At 43.5% G+C, this 22,124-nt stretch overlaps 1 protein-coding gene across 1 annotated transcript in view; it reads left to right on the plus strand.

The window, feature by feature from the left end:
* PDZRN3 (PDZ domain containing ring finger 3) overlaps positions 1 to 22,124 on the plus strand; it is a 132,597-nt gene that overhangs the window by 36,693 nt on the left and 73,780 nt on the right. The gene's annotated exons all lie outside the window — the stretch shown is intronic.

Consider the following 22,124-nt stretch of genomic DNA (forward strand, 5'->3'; position numbering starts at 1 on the left):
TCACACAGCACCTGCTCCAGCCCTGACCCCTCATAAAATAATGATCCTTCAAAAACACACAGGGTCTGGCCTGGCTCCTGGGCCTCACCAGCTCTGCCCCTCTCAGTGACAGCACAGGGCAGTGGCCAGGCTGGTGTCACTGCTTATAGCAGCATCATTTTACTTTTTTTACAGCATCAATTTACTTTTTAATTTAACTCCTTGTGTTTTATCATCCCTCTGAAAGACACAGACTTCATGTGTAAAAGGGGGACAGAGTGGCATTGACCAGACTCCATCTTTAGGCTCATTGGAATGTGCTCTGCATTTTTCCCATTCCCTCTCTGCCTGCCTGGAAGGACTAGCAGCCCTGCTTTCTTTATAAAAGGGGATAAATAGGAGCTTTGTAGGCTTGTCCCAGCTCCCTGAACAAATGTATAGGGTGAGTGAGTTGCTGTACAGATGTATAGGGTGAGTGAGCTGCTGACTTGTCCTGAGCAATTTTCCACAATCTGCACCCTAACTAGACAAAAATACTCCTTTTCTCATATAAGACTAACAAATGTACCCAGGGAAAATACACATCTGTGCTGGGGAAAGGGAGTCTTTTTTTTCCTTCCCTTATTGAGAGCTCCTTGGTGAAGCTCTAAAGCCCAGAGCTGCCCACACTGGCTGTGCAGCAGTTTGCAGTCCCATGTGTAAGTTCACTTACACTTTTCCTCCTTCAGCTTATAATTCTGATAATAATGAGCCCTCTCCTTTTCCCCATTTGAACACACCATTGGCTGTTTTGCAATGCCTCCCCACAGGAGTTTTGATGGGTTTTCAGAATTGGGTTTTCTTACCAAATTCTGAAAAGCTCTGCTCCAGCCAGGACCAGACTTTGCTTGCCTTGCACACGCGAAGGAGCTGCCGTGGTGTGAAGAATGGGGTCCCTGTCATCAGCCACCCCCCTGAAAAGCAGCAGTTGGGGTGCAGAAGCAGCCAGGTCCCTGTTCCTCCCCTCCTCTCCTCCTCCTAGCCGGAGGCAGCCCCGTCTCCCGAGGTGCTGGGCTGCTGTAACAGGATCTCCCCGCTGCTCACTGCTCTGGACTCTGTTTTTCTTGGCACAGCGCTCCCCAAGACACTTGAAAACAGAAAAGCGACTCAAAGCTCTCTTGGCTTCCTTCCTCGCCTCTGCTCCCCCTTTCTTTCCTTTCTCGAAACAGTTTATGAATAAAATAGCAATATTCTCTCTTAGAAGCGTTGGGTTACAATGTTCAAATTTGGATTGCAAGGGCTCTATTCAGCGTTCAGAAGTGGCAGATGTTTGCAACAGGCACAGCGGGAAAAACCCATCCCAGATTCCTGCAGAGGGAAGTGAAGGTGCAGGCTCGATTTTGGGTAGAAATATGAATCCCCGTAGATCACTTGCTGCATATTTTAATGACATTTAAACATAACCAGACACAATTAATACTTGAGAAGCAGGGAGCTATTCTAAGCAGCAGGGGCTGAGAGTGCTGGGCTCCACTGAAGAGTCATTCACCATTCACAGAGGAACGGGCTGGAGAGAGCCTGCAGGAAATTAGCTAAAATAACATCTCGCCCAAATGGAATATTTTAATTCATGCTAATACCAAACACTAAGAAAATACATGTATCTGTGAAGGATTCCTGTGAGCACCAAACTCTGCTTCCCATGCTCCTTTCTCAGCGGGGCTGATAGTTCCACAAAACACACAGGAATTTTAATCTCTTGTGACTGTAGCCCAGAGCTCGAGTCTATATGGGGGATGGAAAATTTACATGCACCTGGAAGCAGCCATAAATCACAGCCCACAGCCTCCTCCGGCCATCCAGGCTCATTCCAGACATTTCCAAGGCTGGGGTATTCGCTGGGTGCTGACTCTGTGCTGGTGATTTTGCCCAGCTCAGGCAGCTCCCGGGGAGTTCAGCTGTTCTCTGGGCAGAGCCGTGGCTTGGCCCATCTTGCAGGGTTTCACCCTGGCTGGGGATCTGCCCTGTGAACGGGAAAGTGAGAGCAGCTGGGGCTCGGCAGGAAATCTGTCACATCCCCAGGGCCAGCGAGGAGCAGCGTGTGATCCAAATGTGCTCAAGTTTGCAATTCTTCGGCGCAGATCCGCTGACATCAAGGGCTGTGGGACTGGCTCCAGCTGGGAATTCACCCCAGCCTTTCCCTGAGCTCACACCAGCCCATTTCTGCTCCTTTTCCCATTCCCTCTGTGGCAAAATCAGCTGCAGGGGATCTGCAGGTGGTGGGACTTACCTGTGCAGCCATGGCAGTGCCACATCCTGTGGGAGAACCAGGCCACTCTCACCATAGAACTCTCATTTCTAGTGGATAAAAATCCTGCACAAAATATAAGAGTAGGTCTGCAAGAGTTTAGGGAGAAAATAAATCTGCATTTTCTAAGTTTTTCTAGCAGAATAATAAAGGGAGAAAAAAAATCCGTATCTCTCTGTTGTTGCAATGCCAGAGGTTTGTTTGCCAAGATTTGCATTTAATCTTACCTACACTACTGCAGAAAATTAAAGACATCTGAGAAATCAGAGGAACTTCCAGATACACCCTATAAAATGCTGATACAATACTGAGATTGTGCAAATACCTACAGATAAATCTTGTGGTTTTATGACTTCAGCAAGGGCAGTTTGTTGGAGATAAGTAGCACGATAGTGATACTGGCCTGAGATCACGTTACCTGAAAGAAACCCACTGAGCTATAGGAAAAGGAAATGCAGCAGGAGGGAGCAAAGTGTTTCACAGATCTGTATGCCACGTTCCCTAGAGCAGCAGCATCCACAGGGAGAGCAAGGGGTTCAGAGCCAAGAGCTGTTCTCAGCAGGAAGGTGTGGGGATGTGCCACTGAGAACTCAGGGTGGATTTTATAACACTCTCACTGAGGTGATACTGGAGCATGAAAATCATTTTGTCACTGCTGCTGGGAGATCTGCTGGCTCCTGTGCTTACCCCATTCTTGCCTGGTTGTTCAGAAATCTTACAAGGAGAAAAGGAGGAAAAAGGGAGGAATTAGGTATGGCTGTTGGTAGGATGATTGATCAGAGGTAATTCCAAAATACTCATATTTGCTGATAGAAACTGTTCAAAAGTGCCCTATTTGCAGGTTTCAAGTAACCGTGGTTTTACCAGCCCCTACTCATAATGCTAAAATACACCAAGTGGAAGATCATATTTTTGTGAATGGTCTTTTTGTAGCAATAGCAGTTTCTAAATATTACAGGATGCATTTCACATAACATACTATTGTTATTTAGCACAACATAATAACTATTTAGGTAGAAAGAATATTTTCCTGTCTCGTTCTTTTGAAGAGCATCTTCTGCTGGAAAAGTATGCAGTAGCTCCTAATACTAATTTCCATGTAAAGCAGATTGAGTTTTTTATTCCAGTGTTCAGTGAATAGTGAATAAAAATCCATTTATCCTTTTCCTATAAACTTCTCTCAAAGAACAAAAATAAAGCCAAGTTGCATTATGCATCCTGAAGATGGTAAGCTTTTCTTTCTGCATTTGTGATGACATGAAGAAAATTTAATGGCTAAGGGGCCTAGATTAATCTTTCATCATGATTTAGATTCACTTTTAGGTCACCTCCACAGATTTACACAGCCCACACCTGAGGCAGCCTTCAGTGGGGTTGTGTTAGCCTGGCACACTAAACTGCTCCAGTAAACCTCACCCAGTTAAATAGAAGTGAAACCCTGCTATGAAAAACCAGTGAAACCCTTGGCTGATGCTTGTAGAAGAGGAACAAAAGATTCTCCACAGAAGCTTTGGGGATAAGGGATATTTGGGTATTTGTTGGTGGGTCAGAGAAACAGAGCAGAGCGGTTGGGATCAGCCACAGGGCACAGCTCGTGCTGGCTCCCTTCTGTTGATTTAATTCCAGTCACTGAGGTGATAAATTGGATTCCCAGGAGAAGGAATCAGGCGTAGTGCAGGTGATGGAGCAGCTTGAGCACACAGCACTGCTGGGTTTGTACCGAGGTGAACCCAGCCCTGGTGGGGACACAGAGGTGGCACCAACACCTCGCCCCAGGGCAGGGCTGGGGCTGGAGCCAAGGGTGTGACACTGCAGCTGCATCTCCTTAGGACAGTGCCCTTAGGAACAGTCAGAACGTTGGGAAATGCTGTGTTTGGTAAGAAAACCCAATTCTGAAAACCCATCAAAACTCCTGTGGGGAGGCATTGCAAAACAGCCAATGGTGTCTTCAGCTTGAGCTCAGTAGAGTGTAAATAAATGCAAACATTTCCCTTTATTAGTAAGAAAATAATTGTGATTGTTTGTGCCTCCGCCTAATTTAATAAAACTGTTTTACATCCCTGGTATGTGTGCCTGTGACTGGTACTTATTAGAGGAGGCAGTGTGTGCCAGGGGATGGTAATCATTAAAAACCAGAGCACGCCAGAAGCTGTCAGCCCAGCTCACTGCTGAGTCCCAGGTGCTGAAAACATTGGGTTTAGCAAACAGAGGAGAATTAGGGCAAAAGCAATAATGCTAGACTAACATACAATGTATGTTTTTTCTCTAAAATTGGTCCTCCAGAACACCATATTGATTGCTGTTCCTGCATGGGCTGGGAGCTGCACTCTGGTTGTAACCCTGGAGCTCATCCCAAGCTCGAGGGCAGCGAGCAGGGAATGGGATGTGCCTGTGCAGTCCCAAGGCAAGAAAAGCATTTTCAGTGCTCACAAGGAGCTGGGAGAACCTTCACTGAGGGGAAGAATACACAATAAAGGAAACAGCCCAACGTGGATCCCTGACAGAAAAAAACATTTCCCTTTGTTTTCTCTGAAATCCTTGGCTGCATCTCTTGCCACTTGTGTGCAAGTGAGATGCACCATCCTCTGCACCTCAGAGAGGGAACCCACTCAGTACCTCTGGCTCAGAATATTATCAAACACCATGAAGACAACTCATTCTGTGGCTCCAGTTGCTGCAGGAAGGCACAGATGTGTGACAGGAATCTGACTGCTTTGGGTAATCTTGGCTGCTTAACAGAGATGTGGGAGAGCTCGAAGGAGAATGGGGCCCAGGAGGACACAACTGTGCACAAAAGCTGGAGGAGGGTCACACCCTGCACTGTCCTTTTGCCAATTTAGAAGACAATTGCAGAGAAGAGGCTTTGCTCAAGCCACACACATTGAAAAAGAAACAAAGTGGAATTAGAGGGAAGTGATTAAGAGAAGGGTTAAGAGAGGGAAGATGTAAATCCAGTCTCCTGGGCTTTATTTAGAAATGTCTGGCAAGCAGGACTTCCATAACAAGTCAAAAGGCACATTTTCATTTTGAAGTCATGACAAAATACATGTTAAGCTCAGTAATGTTACACTTCAGCAGTTACAATTGGTTTTAATTAAGTTTGTGCATGACATGTACACACACAGATGCAGAAATGGATGAGTTAACTGTTGGTCTCCTGGTTTTCAGGAGGAGCACAAAGAACTGACATTGCCACTCTGGATATTTTACCACCACCTCTCAGCCTCTCCATTTTGTCTCAGGACAATCTAACACCATGTGCTAGGCTGTATGAGAGCCAAGCAAAACCACTTAAAAATGGAAATTATCCTTCATCTTATGCAGATCAAAGAGGCAGCCAAAATTGCAACTCCTACAGCATTTATCCAGACCACAGTATAGAATGAGATCAGTGAAAGTTAATGAAAGCTTTTGTAGAGACAAAAGGAGAAACAGGATGGGGATGTAACAAGTGCTTAACTTGCACTGAAGTGTTTGCTTTGGGAACCCAAAGGATAGCTCTTTTTTCAGGACAGGCAATGTAAAGCTGGAAGGACTAAAGGATAAATGAAATTATTAGAGGGAGTACTTTATATGTTCACTTCTCTTTCAGAGGTTTTTAAATCTGGCTTGTCTGTTTCTATTCTCCATGTAGGCTGAGTGCAGAGTGGTTGCCCTCCAACCTCCCCTCCTCCTCACAATGTCTCTAGAACAAAGGAAAGTCCACAGGTGACCCATTCTCAGGAGTGTTTTCAGGAATTAATTCCTCTGTGCAAAGCTCTGAGGTTTTACCAGCTCCAGTAGCCCAAATGTTTTCAGCTGGAGATAATCTGAGCAGCAGTTGAACTGTCAGAGCAGGCAGAGCCCACCTGGCTCCAGGTGCCAGATGTTCTGAGTGGTGCCAGATGTTCAGAGTGGACACAAGCATGGGCTCCCTTTGGGGCAGTGGACAGTAAATGTGTATTGTTGCATGTCAGGATTTACTTGCCAATAACTACAAAGAACATTGATATTTAGGATTCATTTTCTCACCATTTTTCACACTGATAAAGCAGCTGCAAGAACAGAAGTGTGGCAGTGGGACACAATGTCACAGAAATAAATATTCTTTTGAGGAGGAAGTTGCACCATGGTTTTGGTCAGCAGCTTTACCAGAGGGAAGTGTTCAGAAAGCCCAGAACAGGTTAATGTCAAGCCCAGCTGTGTGGACTCAGTCATGTAAAAGGAAAATAGTTGTTACTTGAAGAGTTGCTGAGAAGAGCTTTACTTTCTCAAATAGGAAATTAAGCTAAATACTTCAAAATGGAAAACTTGAACTACAGTCAGAGTAAGTGAAAAAATGTCCTCGGGTTAAAGTGAGCTACTTTGGCTTAGGTCTCTGAGTATTAATTCCTGCCAGTAATACTTAGAAAAAATATAAACTTAATTAGGACAGAAGGACTGGTGTGGGTATTGGCCTTATTTTTCCAAATCCTTCAATGTTGCTTCATTTAACCCTGCCAATGAATCTTTTCCTTTGATCTTAAACTAACAGGATTAAAACCAACTTGTTAAAATTGAATCCTAAGGTCACAGTGAAGATTTGTTGAAGCAGAACTTTGTTAAAGCTGTTGTGTTTTCTTTTAGTTATTTCTGGAGTTTTATTTCAGAGTTCCTTCATTATGAAGGTGGATAATAATTGTATTTTACAGTTATGTATGCTTTAGCTGTAACAAAGAGCTGTTTGTTACCATGGTCCAAGGAGGCTGGAGCTGGAGAGGGTTGTGTTCTGTGAGAGGGCTGTCCCAGCCTGTCACAGCATCTTGGTGTTCAGTGGGGCTCACTCTGGCATCTTTTTTGGAGGTCCCACACTGTCCTTAAAGGAAATAAGTGGAATTTTGAAAATAAACCATCACAATTGTGAGATTTCCTTGCATTTCATGCACACCCACGTGGTTGTGGCTGCCCCGTCCCTGGAAGTGTTCCAGGCCAGGTTGGATGCAGTGAACAGCAGCCCTGCCCAGGGCAGGTGGATTTGGGGTTAGAGGATCTTTAATGTCCCTTCCAACTCAAACTATTCCATCATTCCATGATTCCACTCAGAAGGTGAACACGAATCACTGAACTGAGTCAATCCAGAAGAACTGGCACTGTAACTGTGCTGAAATCCATGGAAGAGGCACCTGAGGTGATTCAGCAGGTGGGCTCAACATCCTCTCCTTCTCTCCATTCCAGTGCACTCCATAATGGTACTGGGACTCTCACTAAATCACTGGGAGCCTGCCCCTGATTTTGGAATAAGGACTAAGTTGCAGAGCATTGTATCATTTGTTTTCAACATCTTTACAGAAATTTAATGTTTGAAGTGTTGGCAGCAATCTTGAGGTTACTCACATTAATAACAAACTCTATAACAGCATTTACTGCCACACAGAAATTAATAGGTAAATTAAATATAGTAGTGGTTTCATTATTTAGCAGTGGCCTTACAGAACAATTTCATTTTTATTAGCAGGGGTGTTAGATTGTAAAGATTGGCTGCATTATGAACTACAAAAGTACACTATAAACCTTAGCAAAGGGGCCAGTCAAGCACGTGCTGCATTCCAGAGTCAACACTGCCTGGGTCTCATGTCTAACATCATTTAGTGCAGAGCTAATGAGAGCAAGTCAGGAGAGACATAAAGAGTATGTATTTATGTAGAAAATGTGAACCTTATTCCTTTACAAGTAGTCATGGAATATATGTGCATGTAAGTAATGGTAAATGAGTGCGGCTCAGCCATAACATTAATTCATAGAGATTAATTCATGCAGATGAAATACTGGAGCAGCTCAGGACTGTGTTAGTAAAATGCTGAGGAATGTCATTTATGGGAAAGCCTTGAGCAGCTGTCATCAGCTCACGAGTGTGCTGGAAAAAATATGGTCATTTAAAAAAATTGATAGGTTGGGTTTTTAGCTAATATAAAGCACTGCTTTTTGTGCCTAGTGGAAAAAGAACATCAGGAGATGTGCCCTGCAATTTCATTTTCTGTTCATCTTTTCCTTTTTGTTATATCTAAACTTAGAGATATTTCTCATCTCTCACATGACTTGGTTGTTTGAAAGCTGCCTGAGCACTGTTTGGGGTTTTGGGCAGGTTTGGGTAGTGAGGGCTCTGGGGTGGCTGCTGTGAGAAGCTTCCAGAAGCTCCCCCCGTGCCCAGTGGGGCCAGTGCCAGCCCAGCCCATCAGCAGCAGCAGTGGCACCTCTGGGATAACAAATTTGAGAAGGGGAAAAGCTGCATCCCTTGGAAAGACCTCTGCCGGAGGAGGGGAACATGTCTGAAGGTTTAATTTTGAATTCTAATTATTGTTCTTCTCTGGTAATAAATGAAACCAGTCTGCCCAGTCTGTTTTGTCCATGAAAGTCACTGATGAGGGATCCCCTTGCCCTCACCCCTCCACCAGCCCTTCCTTGTCTTTCCTCTCCCCTGCTCAGCTGGGGATCAGAGATAATTCCAAAATACTGCAGGGCAGTGATGCAGCAGCTCTGGTGGCACCTGGCATCCATCCAGGATCAACCCACCACAGTGATTTATGTTCTTACTCCAATTAAAGATCTGTGGAGTTATGGACGATATTTATTCTCCCAGTCAATTGGCTGGATTTTTGATTGGCTTTATTATATACTAAATTCCTCTGAAGTCATATAATGTTTACTTGTAGCCTTGCCTGGGTGCGAAAAAAATATAAATTCACATTTTTGTCTTATTGAAGATTAATCATGTACCATAAACAGTTTTGGACAGGCAAGATGTGGATCAGATTGCCTTCCCATATGATTGTGTTAGATGAATTAATTAAGGATGTATGTATGAAAAGTAGCATTTGTCCTCTAATTGCATGAATCTGTTCTGCAGACCTATGAATTCCTCATTCCTAGTTATTTATACCATTAGTTGGTGTATTAGTGGAGTACAAAGTCGTAAAAGCAGTTGACTGGTAGTGAGAAAATTTCCTAGAACTAAAATAATGGGCTATTTGTAATCAACTCAAGTTATAAATACTTCAAGTTGCCCTTTGAAGAAGAAAAAAGCTGCTAGTGTAGAAAATGAGGAGGGAGTTTCATCTGCAAATATTTACATTGAAAAAGACATTTTCTATTAAGATGGAAAAAATGCTGTCATGTTTTCACACTTTCAGAAGAATGGCCAACGTGTGGGTAAGAAGTTGGCTGATTTTTCTGGACCATTTACAAATAGGGATGAAAAAGCAAGTTGTAAAATTTCCAAGCTCCCAGCAGAACAGCAGCAACAGTGTGGGACAGAGATTCCAAGGGCGTTCCCAGTGCCCCCTACAGTAGAAGAAACACTGTGTAAGGACTCAGAAACATCAGCTAGAAAGTATAGAAACCATTAATTTGAATTGAAACAGATTAGTCACATATCTTGATTTGTACTGCACTTACTCTGTACCCTCTCCCACTGGCTGAAGAGAAAAGAAAAAAGATTTCAAGGAATGCAAAGTACAACTTGTTTTTCCTGTGCTTACTTTTAACTTCAGGTTTAGAAGGGAAAAGGGTTTGGATTATCTACAGAATCGAAATATGAGAATTAGTTGTGTTGGTTCTTGGTCATCATGAGAAATGGTGACACAAGGGAACATGCTTATCTGCACAGACAAAACCTTATCCAAAATGACATCTGTTTAAAGCAGAAACCCCCAGTTCACGTGGAATGCAGCCACAGAGGAGGAGACAGCACAGAAAACCTTGGGGTACTTTTGAAATGAGAAGGAATAATATCAGAACCACAGCCAAATCCCATTTCAGAGCCAAAAATAAATGTGGAATTATGCAAACCTGAGCTCCATAGCCCCAGTGAAGATCCCTGCTGCCTAATGAAACCCAGATCCCCAAGTTAGGTACCCAACTTTCAAACTTTTCAATCCAGTAAAAGGAGATAAGCACCTAAACTTTCAGAAGAGCCAAACCCAGCTTGACACTCTGCCTTCCAGCTCCTACGATTTCACCTTTTCACACATGTCAGCAGGACTTTCACTGCTGAGGTGAGAATTATAAATGTCACAGTTAACACTCAGGTTTTTAAAGTTTGAAGGGCAAAGCATTGTTTCATGTTGAATATTAGCTCCTTCCTGAAAAGGCAATAATAAAAGTGTCAGATATTCCCTATAATCTGTTTAGGCATGCCAGCTTTCTTTGGGGAACATAAAAGCTTGGCTGTGGAGGAGAAAAGCTTTGAGTATCAGACTTGCCTTTTTCCCCCAACTATAATAGAGATATAATCTATATTTTCCTAATGCTTTGAATAATATGTGTTAAATAACCACTGGAAGCTGGTCTGAAAACCAGGAAACTCAGGATCCACATCCTCCACAGAGGAAAGTTTGAAAGTTTCTCTTTCAAACGCATTTTTGGGCGCTCTTGCGGGTTTTTAGCATTACATTGGCAGTTTCTCGTGAACTTCAGGGGGGGAAAAAAAAAATCAGGCAGCTTTAATCTTGCCAGTGGAGTTCATGAAAGCAGCCAGTGGGCCGCTGTGGGGATTAACCAGCAGGAACCCTAACCCACCCCCTCGTGCAAGCAGAATGTCCCAGGCAGCTTCCAGCGGAGCGTGAACGCTGCAGCCCTTAATGGAGCTGGCATTAAAGAGCAGCCCTGCATCACATGGGCTCCAGGGAAGGCCCTTGACATCAGAAAGAGCTGAACTCTGACCTTGGCCCTTGGCACCTTGATTAGCAACCAGAGCAATTTGTCGGGGTTATTGTGTGCGCGGGGCTGCGGCAGCTGGGCAGCTTGGAATTCCTAAAGCAAACAGCAAGGAGCTGCCCCGTGTGCTCCTTTACACACCCAAAGTGCATTAAAGGATTGGGAAATTGTTAAATGGGAAGGCCCAACGGGCAGGGCAGCTCTGTGTTCTTTTCTCTGTTCCTGTGATCACACACTGTCCCCCCAAGCTCCCTGCAGGGCACACAAGGGCCAGCCCGGCTGGGACGAGCAGCTTTGCAGGACTTTTGTGTTCCCCAAATTGTTCAGTGGCTGTTTCACATGACTGACTCCCTGACACAGTGCTGCAAGGACAGAATTGCTAATTTTGCCACTGTTGTCCCCTTTTGTGGCGTTTTCCCAAACATTAACTAATCTCCCCAACTGCACAGCCAGACGAACCTGAAACACAAGGAAAAAGTAATCCTGTGGGGGACAGGAAATTTGGCATGTTGTGAGCCCTATGTGGGATTTCTTGGAGGATTTGGAGTTACATCCTAACTGGGGATGTTTAGAGAAGGGACAGGAGTGTATTGTGAGGCTGTGGGGTGGCAGCACTCCAGATCAGCCAGAGGAGGGGCCCCACACTGGGCATTGACACAATGGGCAGTGTCCAGCTTGGGGCCACCTGCAAAAATCTCATTTTCAGTGACCAGCAGCAACACTTGAGTGTTTTAAAAAACAGGCCATACTTTCCCCAGAACTCTCTCATCATTGCCTTCTCCAATTTTAATGATTCTCTGATGCTCTATGTCACTCAGGCTCCTTTCCCCTGGCATGGCACTCCGTACTTTAAATCTCCTGCCCCAGCCAGACCCTGCTTGTGCAGGCACAATTTGCCTGATGTCCTAACACTCCCTGTGTGCAAACCAGCATATTTTCCCCTATATTCATTCTCAGAAACAGTTGAGCCTCTTATTTTTTTTTTCCTTCTTTTTTTTTTCCTTCTTGAAAATTTTCCCACAAAACTAAACGTGAAGCAGATAGCCAGTGTGGATAATTTATAATTTCAACCTCCTGGATAAAGCTGGTAAAGTGTGAGTGACTTAAAAATAATCTGAAAAGGTGCCCAAGATGACTAATTGCAGGTACCTTATCAATCTCAAACATATAATAAATAGAAGGGTGCTGTGAAAAATTCTGGTTTTGGAAACGTCTCTACTTATTTCATATTTTGTGTGGAAAGGGTGGCAGTTCTATTGAACAGTACAAGTTCTGCAGCCAGACACCCACCAGAGGGGTAGGGAAGTGGGTAAATATTCCAAAGGGCTGCATTTCAGTGATCCAGAAAGTGCTAGGGATGAAATAAGGCAGATATCAAAGCCATTAATTACAGCAGTCAACTGAGGCTGGAGGGCAACCAGGAGAAAGATAAATATCCAGGCAAAAATGGGAGCTGGGACATGACACAGAGCAGGAAACCAACAGAGAGATGCTGGAGCCAAGTGAAAACACAGAGAAGGCAGCAGAGAATCAGAGCTTAGCACAAGAACACAGATTTAGGATGAAGTGTAAGCAGTGCCTGCTGAAGCTGAATTTGAAAAGCTGCTTCCTGGTGCCTCCTTGGGTCTTGTACCTTCTGGGGCATGGATCTGATTCACAGAAAATTAAGATTTCCCACAGGTAATTTCAGTAGCTGGTAAAAATACAAAGATCTGCAATTTTTTGTTGTTGTTGACTATTCTGATTTTTTTTTTAATTTGATACTGGCAATGTTCATTTATGAACTGATGCACTGAGGGTTTTCATTTAACAGGACAGGTTTCTTTAAATAATCCACTTAGAACAGAAATGCATACTTTGGCATGAAAAAATAGTTCTGTTCCCCAGCGCCTCTGGAACACCACAGACTTGAAAGCAAAAGTTTTTGTTGTGTAAGCAAAAAAAATGTGCATGTCAAAGCTGAATTTGCTTTATTGTTTTCCTTGAAAATATCAGCTAAACTTTCCAAGGGAATTCATTTTAAAAGTCCACAGTGGTTGATTAGAAACAAATCAAACCAGATGCACGAACAGCCTTCACATGAAAATTCCCAAGCTAGACTAGATCATACTTTGGAACTGAAATCCTGTAGCAGATTGAAACCTGGAGATTGAGAAAATATGTTCTGGACTCTGAATAAATATACCCTTGAATAAAGTCAGATGCCCCTGAGCTGGCTGCCCATCACAGGGTGCATTCTGCAATGTGTGTCCTGCAGAGATGAACTCTGGGTGTGCTTTCAGCTTTAATCTGGTGGCTCTGTCACATGTCACCCTCTCCTAGTAAAGATATTTACTGACACACCACTCTCTAATTCCTGGAGAAAGGCATTCTGCTTTTCCAGAGAGAGCTCTTTGTGCACTACATTTGTTTATAAAGTTACTCATGCAGAAGTACCTGCAAGGTCAGGACCTACATTTTCTCCCAGCAGCAATTATGAGCTGCATGTTAATGGTGAAACCACTCATGACTGAATGCTACAGCAAATGATGGTGTAGCTTCAGAGGAGGAATGCCATTCCCACAGGGAGCTGTAATCAATGATATAATTAATGAACAGACAATTTACACTGCTGTAAACTCAGTACATGCTGTCATTTGCTGTACTGTCCTCATCACACTCTGTGCCAAAAATGAATTATTCACAAACAGAATTTTCCACAAATAGAATCATTGAAGTGGTTTGTTAAATACTTCATTAATGCTGAACTGTGAGGCAATGCACTGACCCAGCCTGTGAGATCTCCCTATTTGTACCTCTTTAAATGTGTGTAAGAGAACATTATCTTTGAGCAAGTAAATCCTCCAGACAGGTCCTCAGCTACACTGAGTTACTCCAGCACAGAAATCATTTCTCTTCCTGACAAATAGCACCTCTGAAGACTGAGGAGAAGCTGAAGGATTTAGTGTTTTAAAATTTGAGAAACAACAGAGATAAAAGCAAAAAGTTTCATTATTCAGTGTGCCTCTGCCCAACTCAGCACCTGCTGGAGTCCAGGAAAATGCTCCTGTGAATGTCACTTTGGAGTCATTCAGCATTTGGCAAAAGCATTGCGAAGGGTCTCCCCCAATACAAAAAAAAAAAAGAATTCTTCAGCATTCAACAACATCATATTTCTGATATGCTGACTTTTAAAATCCTGTTTCCCTTTCTATAAATTCTATTTCATTACAAACTCTTTTTAATTTTTTTTAATTTCCTATTACAAATGCAACTAACACAGACTTTCTTCTTATAAATCTGAGTTAATTAAATTGGAGTATGCCAGTGTAAGCAATCTCTTTTTAAATACAGACTCTTTGGTTCCTGAAAATCCCTCTTATTTGGAATAACTGCTGTTACTTCAAAGCATCCAGTGGAAACCGAGGGCTCTTTCATTTTTTAATAAAGAGATTTTCTGGTCCAAGGGGGCACACCTGATATGGTTTGCATCCAAAGCAAGTGGTCTGTAATAAGTGGCCCAATGAAAGTTTAAGCCTGCTTTCAAGGGTCATCAGCTTTTCTGACTGTTACTTGATCTGTTTAGAACTGGCTAATTTGTTAATCAGAGCAAAGCTTCAGGCTTACTGTGATCACCTCCTTAATGCTGTTTTCACACACTGATAATTAAAGCAAAAATCCTATACAAGATTGTCATATGCTTTTTGAAAACACAAAGTGCAGCAGCACCTGGTGGAGTATTAAATCATGCTCCAGATGTCACAAGTTTGTTCTGTTCATACAGGGATTTAAAACTCATTTTCTCCAGTATTTTGCATCAAGGGTTTTCCTTTTCCTCTGACATCCTACCTATCAGTTGAGTTGATTTTCATCCCTCACTGCTTTATGGCTGCATGTTCTAGTGGGATTAGTCCCTATTCAGATGGTGAATAATGCAAAACAGATTTACCATCCTCTCTGTGTCCTAAAGCTGGGCAGTTTGGTTGCAGGAAGCCTTGGATCTCAAAAGGATACAGAGTTTAAGGGTTTTTCTGCATGGAAAAGTCTCCATGATATAATCTGAATCTGGCTTTTGAAAAAAAGAAAACAAACAAAAACTAGAGTTAACTGGTTCCAAACTCCAGTTTTCAAACTAAACTTTGGTTTAGTTTAGTGTTTCCCTAACAGCTGCACATTAAATAAAAATACTCAAATACCCAATGAAAAGAGCCCCACATAGTTTTTTACTCAAGATTTTCAAGGAGAATTTAAACTCTTCCAGGCCAGTGTTCTCATATAAACTGTTTTCCCTATTACAATATGGACTGTGTGTGTAGGGAAAATAGATGAAAATAGGGGAATGCAAAATGCATGTCAGCTGGGAAATAAGTGATCTGCTTGGAAGAATATTTATGTGTTTTCTCCTGACTTGGCTTGGGGAAAAAAAACAAAACATCAGCTGTGAGCAGGATATTTGTGCCACTGAAAATCCACACGGTCACACTCGAGAGGCTCCTGGAAAAATGAAATGCTGTCGTTTAGAATCTGGAGGGTTTCTTGGAAAGGCATTTATCCTAACATCCGTGTTTGCCCTGTTTGAACTGGTCACTCAGGAGTTACCATAATAATGCCTGCTTTTAGCTCTTCAGTTTGCTAGAGAAATGCACAATGAAATCTTTCATTAAAAATACCTATTTGCTGAATTTTTAGACCCAGCAGGCTGCTTTCTCTACCTGAAGAGGCAGATGTATTCACATGTGAGCTTGCTAAGGCACAAAGTCCTTCTTCTCCTTACTCTGTGTGTGTATTTAAGTCATGGAGAAAAATACACAGCGAAATCCAAAATCATTGTTCTTTATAGTCCTTCCAGCCTGGCACTCAGGCCCAGGACTGCAGGCCAGTCTGGCTGCATGAAATAAAATATTTCTGTGGAACACCACAGTTAGTCTTTAACTGATTTACTGCAGTTAAACAGTAACAGTGAGAGTGTTCATAGTGCCGGGGCTGGTGGCAAAGGCTGCGGACAAACAAGGCATTGATGGCAGCAGGAGAGGCCTGAGCAGGAGAGGCCTGAGCTTCCCCTCGGCCTCAGAGCAGGGCCAGCAAGGAAATCCCAGCCCAGCTCTGCAGCCCAGCTGGAATACATTCTGAAATGAAAGGTCTCTAGGTACCAAGGAGGGCTGTGAATGTTTGGAAGGTTGCAGGGAAAAGGTTTGGCCTGCACATGAGTGGCTGTGGTGAAGTCACCTCCGAGCCTGGCGGCAGATGGGGAACGTGGGGATATCCAGCAGTGGGGACAGGCAGGGAATGGTGCTGGGCTGGCGTTGATGAGAGCTTCTCCTTCTTGGCTAATTAGAGTAGGGACCTGTAAAAAAAAAAAAAAAAAAAAAAAATTGAGGGATTATTATTAAATCTGTTCAAGGTGGATGAGCTAATCTTCTCCCGTTCCTCCTTTTCGCTTCCAGCAAACTGGCCGTGATCAGCCAAAAAAACAAATCAAGCTACTGGATGATTTGCTTAGCTACCACTCAGCTGAAACAGTCTTCATGTCAGATGATCTATGATCTCTCTATTACATGAAAATTGCTTCTGTTTAGATGGCTTAGGGAAGAGAGCTCAGCCACTGAGGAAGCACTTCCACCTCTCTCTGTCCATCTTAACTGAATGTCTGAGTTTGTTACTCATCCCTCCTGTTTTGTAGGCAATGCTGCTAGCCAGAACTTTACAGACTTCCAGAGAATGCTTTGCATGGGCCTTTCCAAGCTCTTGAACCACTCATTTTCAGAATTTATTTATTTATTTGAACACTTTGGGCGTCTCACGCAGTTTTCTGTGTCCTCTAAATCCCAGACTGCCTGAATACTTATGGAAATACCAATATCAGTGGAACACAATGACCTTCCAGAATGTCTGCAATTTTGCAAGCTTATTTGTGTCAACAGAAGACAGGAAATTGAGTGTGGCAATAGCTGGGAGGGTGTGGGGAGCAGCATGGTGAGGAGCAGCTCCATGGATTTCCTCAGGCAATGGATGGATGGAGGGCAGGGGGTTGGGGCATTATTTATCCACAGCACTGTGAAGGTACAGTCAAAAAAATCTGCTGGGAGAAGAGAGGAGGGTTCAGAGACTATTTGCAGAGCAGATGTGCTAATTATTGTTCTACTTTATCATTATTGGGACTGCTGCAGGATCCAGGGAATGCTCCACAGGGTGGCTGACCAGTGCTCAGAGGGAGTAGCAGTGTGTGAACAGTGCCTGTGTCACTCCAAAGGGCTCCAAATTCCAGGTGTCACCCACCCCCTCGAGAGGCAGAGCTGCACTGCCTGCCTGGCCAGCCTCACACACCTGAGGTGGCTCCAGAAGAGCTGGAGCTCAGGGATGGGGGCTGCCCCTGGCTCAGCATCCTGTGCCCTCTCAGCAGCACTCAGCCTGACAGGTCCCTTCAGGAGCCACCAGCCCAGGGAGAGGTCTGGAGAAAGTCTGGAGAAGGTCTCGAGAAGATCAGGTGAAGGTCAGGAGTAGATCTGGAGTAGGTCTGCAGAAGGTCTGGAGAAAGTCTGGAGAAGGTTTAGAGAAGCACTGGAGAAGGACTGGAGGAAGTCAGAAGAAGGTCTGGAGAAAGTCAGGAGGAAAGTCTGGAGAAGGTCTGGAGAAGGTCAGGAGAGGTATGGAGAAGATCAGGAGAAGGTCTGGAGAAGGTCAGGAGGAACTCAGAAGAAGGTCTGGAGAAGGTCCATCCTCCTCCTCCTGTCCCCACAGCCCAGCAGCAACAACTTAGGCTGGAATCTCAGCCCTGCCTGCCTCCTGCATCTGTCTGTGCAGAAATCCTGCTCTTCCCAGCAGTGATGACTGCACAAATAAACAACCTCCCTGGGGCAGAGGGGTCACAGCAACAGATATTTAATAAACAACACAGCCTATAGAAAAATCTCAGCTAGAACCCACTTGCTTTTAGGGTCTCATAAATATTCCCCAACACTTTCCCTTTGGAGAGGCATTTTCCACAGCTGAAGTCTGCTCAAAACAGGTGGCCAGGGTTGTTTTGCTGTTTGTTTGGGGGAGCTCTGCAGCAGAATTACAGCTGCCATGTTCTAGTTTTCAACACGTTCAGAAAATAGAAACAAGTAGTCTTCTTTGTGGAGCTACAGACAGAGAAAATAAGCCAAGTTTTAAGGCTGCTTCAGTGCTGGTGGAGTTCTCACCAAGGGAAATATTTTCTGTATGAGCAGTAGGATTTTTCTGATTGCTTTTTGTGCTTCACTCGCAGCTTTCAAAGCTGTTGACACACATGCACAACAGATTTGCCTTTTATTTTTTTCTGCTCAATTGAAAGCAGCTTTTCTTTCCTTAGATTTATGATATCTTGTTTTCCTGAGTATTAAAATGCTTTGAGAAAAGACAGAAAAATACATTAATTTTCCACAGGCAATATATTTCAGTAGAAAATTGGTGAATGCTTATGTTAAATCTAAACAATGGAAGCTGTTAAGACATGGAAATATAGTATTAGCAAGCAAGCTCTAAAAAAAGATAGTGAGGCAAGAGAAACATTGAAACAGCCCCCAAACCTGTGCAAATTATAAAGAATCTGCCTTACGTATAAGGATATGGAAGCAAGATTTGTATATAATTATCTTTAACAAATCTGTTTTATGATTTGGAATCGAGTCCAACCTGGATCATCTGTTCTGCCTCTTTCAGCAGCAGAAAGTTCAGGGCTTCATTCAGTTCAGGGCTAGTTTGCAACAATTAAATGATTAATCCTAAAATTTGGGAAATCTTCATTCAAGTACGATTCTGGAGCCCTTTACCTCCAACATAATGCAGCAAAACTAGAGGCAGGGATTTTGTGCAGCTTCTTGAGGGAAGGTCTGAGGGTTTGTACACAATTTGCATTTTGCCCTTTGGCTCTCACATTAATTAGGGCCATCTCCAGATTTGTTTTTCAAATTGAGACCATGAGGGGAGTGACAGTGAACTCCTGTGTGAGCCCACAGGGCTCACTCTGCCAAGGTGCAAGGCTTTTCCCAGGAAAGGAAACAAAGGCTTCATTTTAGGGAGCTCCATAATGAGCCTTTTAGAAAAGATGGAAGAATGTGTTAACAAAGAATAAATGTAACCAAAATGGAGAGATTTAAATTGTATATCCCATAGAATTATCTTCAGGGGTTTAAAGGTTTTTAAACTTTGGATGTTCTTGGAGGGGAAGTCAAGCATTCATTTTTTTTTTTATGGAGAAAAAAAAAGTCAAGATGACTAACCTTGCACATATTTAATTTAGCTCCACCAATGTTTATAGCAGGGGACACACAGTGTTTTAGTGCAAGAAGATGAATATTTATTAACAATTCGAAATGATCTGTTCCAAAATGCACAGTGCACTCCCAGTGATGTTTGACCACAGAGGTCCAGGTGTTTCCTGTCTGAGTTTGGAAGGCTGCTGGTGGGTGATGGGATACTGAGCCATGCTTTTATAAGTTTAATGTGCAGCACAGCCACATTTTACCCTGTCTCATCCCTCAAAACTCAAATGGTTAAGATTTTTAAATGTTGGTATTGCCTAATCTAATGTGGAGGATGGACTCAGGAAATCTATTTAATATGCACAAGGAGCTGCCACTGTTCTTTATTCCAACTTCTCTGCTGGAGTTCTGTGAACTGTTTCACAAACAGGGGGTGGGAAAGTGAGGAACTCAATAGGAATTGATGTTTTCTACACTGTGCCTCCACTGTGTGCTCATGGTAACTCCCCAATGTTTGCTGTTAATGGTCTGAGTTTGGGCTTTGTTCTTTCTGAGCAGTCCAGCTGGGCTCACTGCAGTGCCCAGTAGGTCCCAGCTCAGCAAAGGGCTTCAAGACTATTGAGGTGACCTTAATTAGACCCTTTTCACACATCCAGAAGGACTTTCAGTGGTGATTGTACTTGCAGGAGACTGCAGTGATACATTCCTCCTCACCCACACAGCTGTTAAATTACAGAAGATAATTCCTGAGAGCAGAGGTGACCAGAGCAGCTCCTGGCAGTGTCCTGCAGTCCTGCTGCCAGCCCACCCCTGGGACCCCTCTGCCCACACATGCACCTTCCTTTCCAGGAGAAGCAGCAGCAGAGTGGAGAATGGGAATTTGGGAAACACCCATGATGTCCTGAAAAGCTCCCAAGGCCCACCCTTGCCACCATTAAATGGGCCAGAATTTAATCTCAGTGTTACAATATTCAGACAATTGTACTGACATCTAAAACCCATCATTGGGTTTGGACTCCCCAGCATTTCCACATTACCAGTGTCTGTGTCCAAGCCACTAAACACAAATCCAGTGACAAACTGACCTCGTTTTCCATGACAGGCTCACCATGTGGAAAGCTTTACCTTGGGATCCTAAGTGCGTGCCATGTTTAGAAAGTGTGCTCCTCTGTCTCTTTTCAGGGAGGAAATTAGGTTTCTGTTTATTTCTGTTTACTGCAGAAAGGCTGCTAAAGCTCTCAGAGTGCAGATTTTCTGTGGAACTCGGAGCTGTGCTGTTGGGAACTGTTGTACTCCTGTGTGGTCACCACATCACAACAGGGAGAGGATTTCAAGAGCATTCTGTTGTTTACAAAGCCCATTTCTTTTGAAAAGCTGGTTTGGACAGTAGCTGTTTGCCTTGGGAAAGGGTGAGAGTGTTGTCACATTCTCAGAAGGACCAGACATGCTTCTCTAGGAAAAGCAACATGAAAGTCACTTCTGGAGAAACATGACCAGCCAAGGGAGCCCAGTTGGTGCCAGTGGAGCTGGCTCCCAGCTGAGCTAACCCAGTTCTGAAATCCTTCCAGAGCTGTGTGAGGGCAGCCCTGGCAGCCCCAGACTGCCACAAACCCAGGGCAGCCCTGCTTTATCCCATCCACTTCAAGAGACAACAAAGTCCACAGTGCCTGGGAAGGCAAAGCTGAATTGTAAAAAACCGTCTGTGAGAAGGGAGCAGAGATTTTGGACAAATGTCTAAGGCAGGAAGGGAAGGGATCATTAGAAAGCTGGATTTCTAAGCAAACCAAACCTGTCACTCGGGAGCCATCTAGTGCCTGCCTGGTCCCTGCAAGGGGACAGTGACCACAGACTGCCCAGCTGCCCCCCAAACCAAACCAAGGCACGTGGGATGTGCCAAATCCACTGCCCCAGGCTGGTGTCAGTCCTGGAATAGAAATGTTTTAGGATATAGAAATGTTTTGGTTCTCCTGATGATTTGCATGTCAGTGCTCACAGAATCTAACCTTTATTTTGAATAGTAATTAGCACATTGGCTACAGATATTAATCAAAGACAGGAGAGGGTGAGGAAATGCTCCCTGCACTGGTTTGTGCAATGTTTCTATAGGTGGGACCAGAGGTGTGGGCAGGGCACAGCTAATCCCCTAAACTCCTTCCACACTTCCCAGTGGCTGCTGCAAGGGCTGCTCACATTAAAGGATGTGCTCTGGGGATGGGAAGCAGCCTGTCTGGTGTTTGAACATGCTGGGATGTTCCCAAGTTCCACCAGCCCTTGTTTTTCACTGCTTCTTTCTCAGCCTCACCTTTTAAGCTTTACTTTGTTATTCTTTATCCACTTGGGAGTTGTGGATATTGGGAGCAGAATTATGTAGAGCAAACTTCTCCTTTTATCAAGAATTTTATATTCAGGTTTTGTTCTAAAGAAGTCTCAAGGGGGGGGTGTGACTTGTATTTATGTACTCTTGCTGAAACAGGAAAAACTCTTTCTTTTAGTTGGAAGTTTAGAAAAAAGGAACAGAGCTGACCCAGGCTATCTTCAGAGAGCCTTAAAAAAAAAATCCATGCATTAAAAGGTGTTTGATCCAGCTGCTTATTTTCCCTCACAACACAACAATCTACCTTTGAATTCCAGACTCGAGGGTGATTATTGCACTTTCTTTTCCAAACTGACCATAAAACCCTGCTAAGCACCTTCATAGTGAGAGGTGATAGATGATAATTTGACTCTTAAGTTCTCAGAAGGCTGATTTATTATTATATTATATTATATTATATTATATTATATTATATTATAATTATATACTAAAACTATACTAAGGAAAGAGAAAGAAGACATCAGAAGGCCAGACAAGAATGAATAATAAAAACCTGTGACAAACTAGAGAGTCTGACACAGCTGGACTGGGATTGGTCATTAAGTAAAAACAATTCACATGGAACCAGTCAAAGATGCCGCTCCAAACCACATTCCAAGATATCAGATAATTA

This window comes from Zonotrichia leucophrys, chromosome 12, assembly GCF_028769735.1.
Source record: "Zonotrichia leucophrys gambelii isolate GWCS_2022_RI chromosome 12, RI_Zleu_2.0, whole genome shotgun sequence".
Taxonomy (NCBI): Eukaryota; Metazoa; Chordata; class Aves; order Passeriformes; family Passerellidae; genus Zonotrichia; species Zonotrichia leucophrys.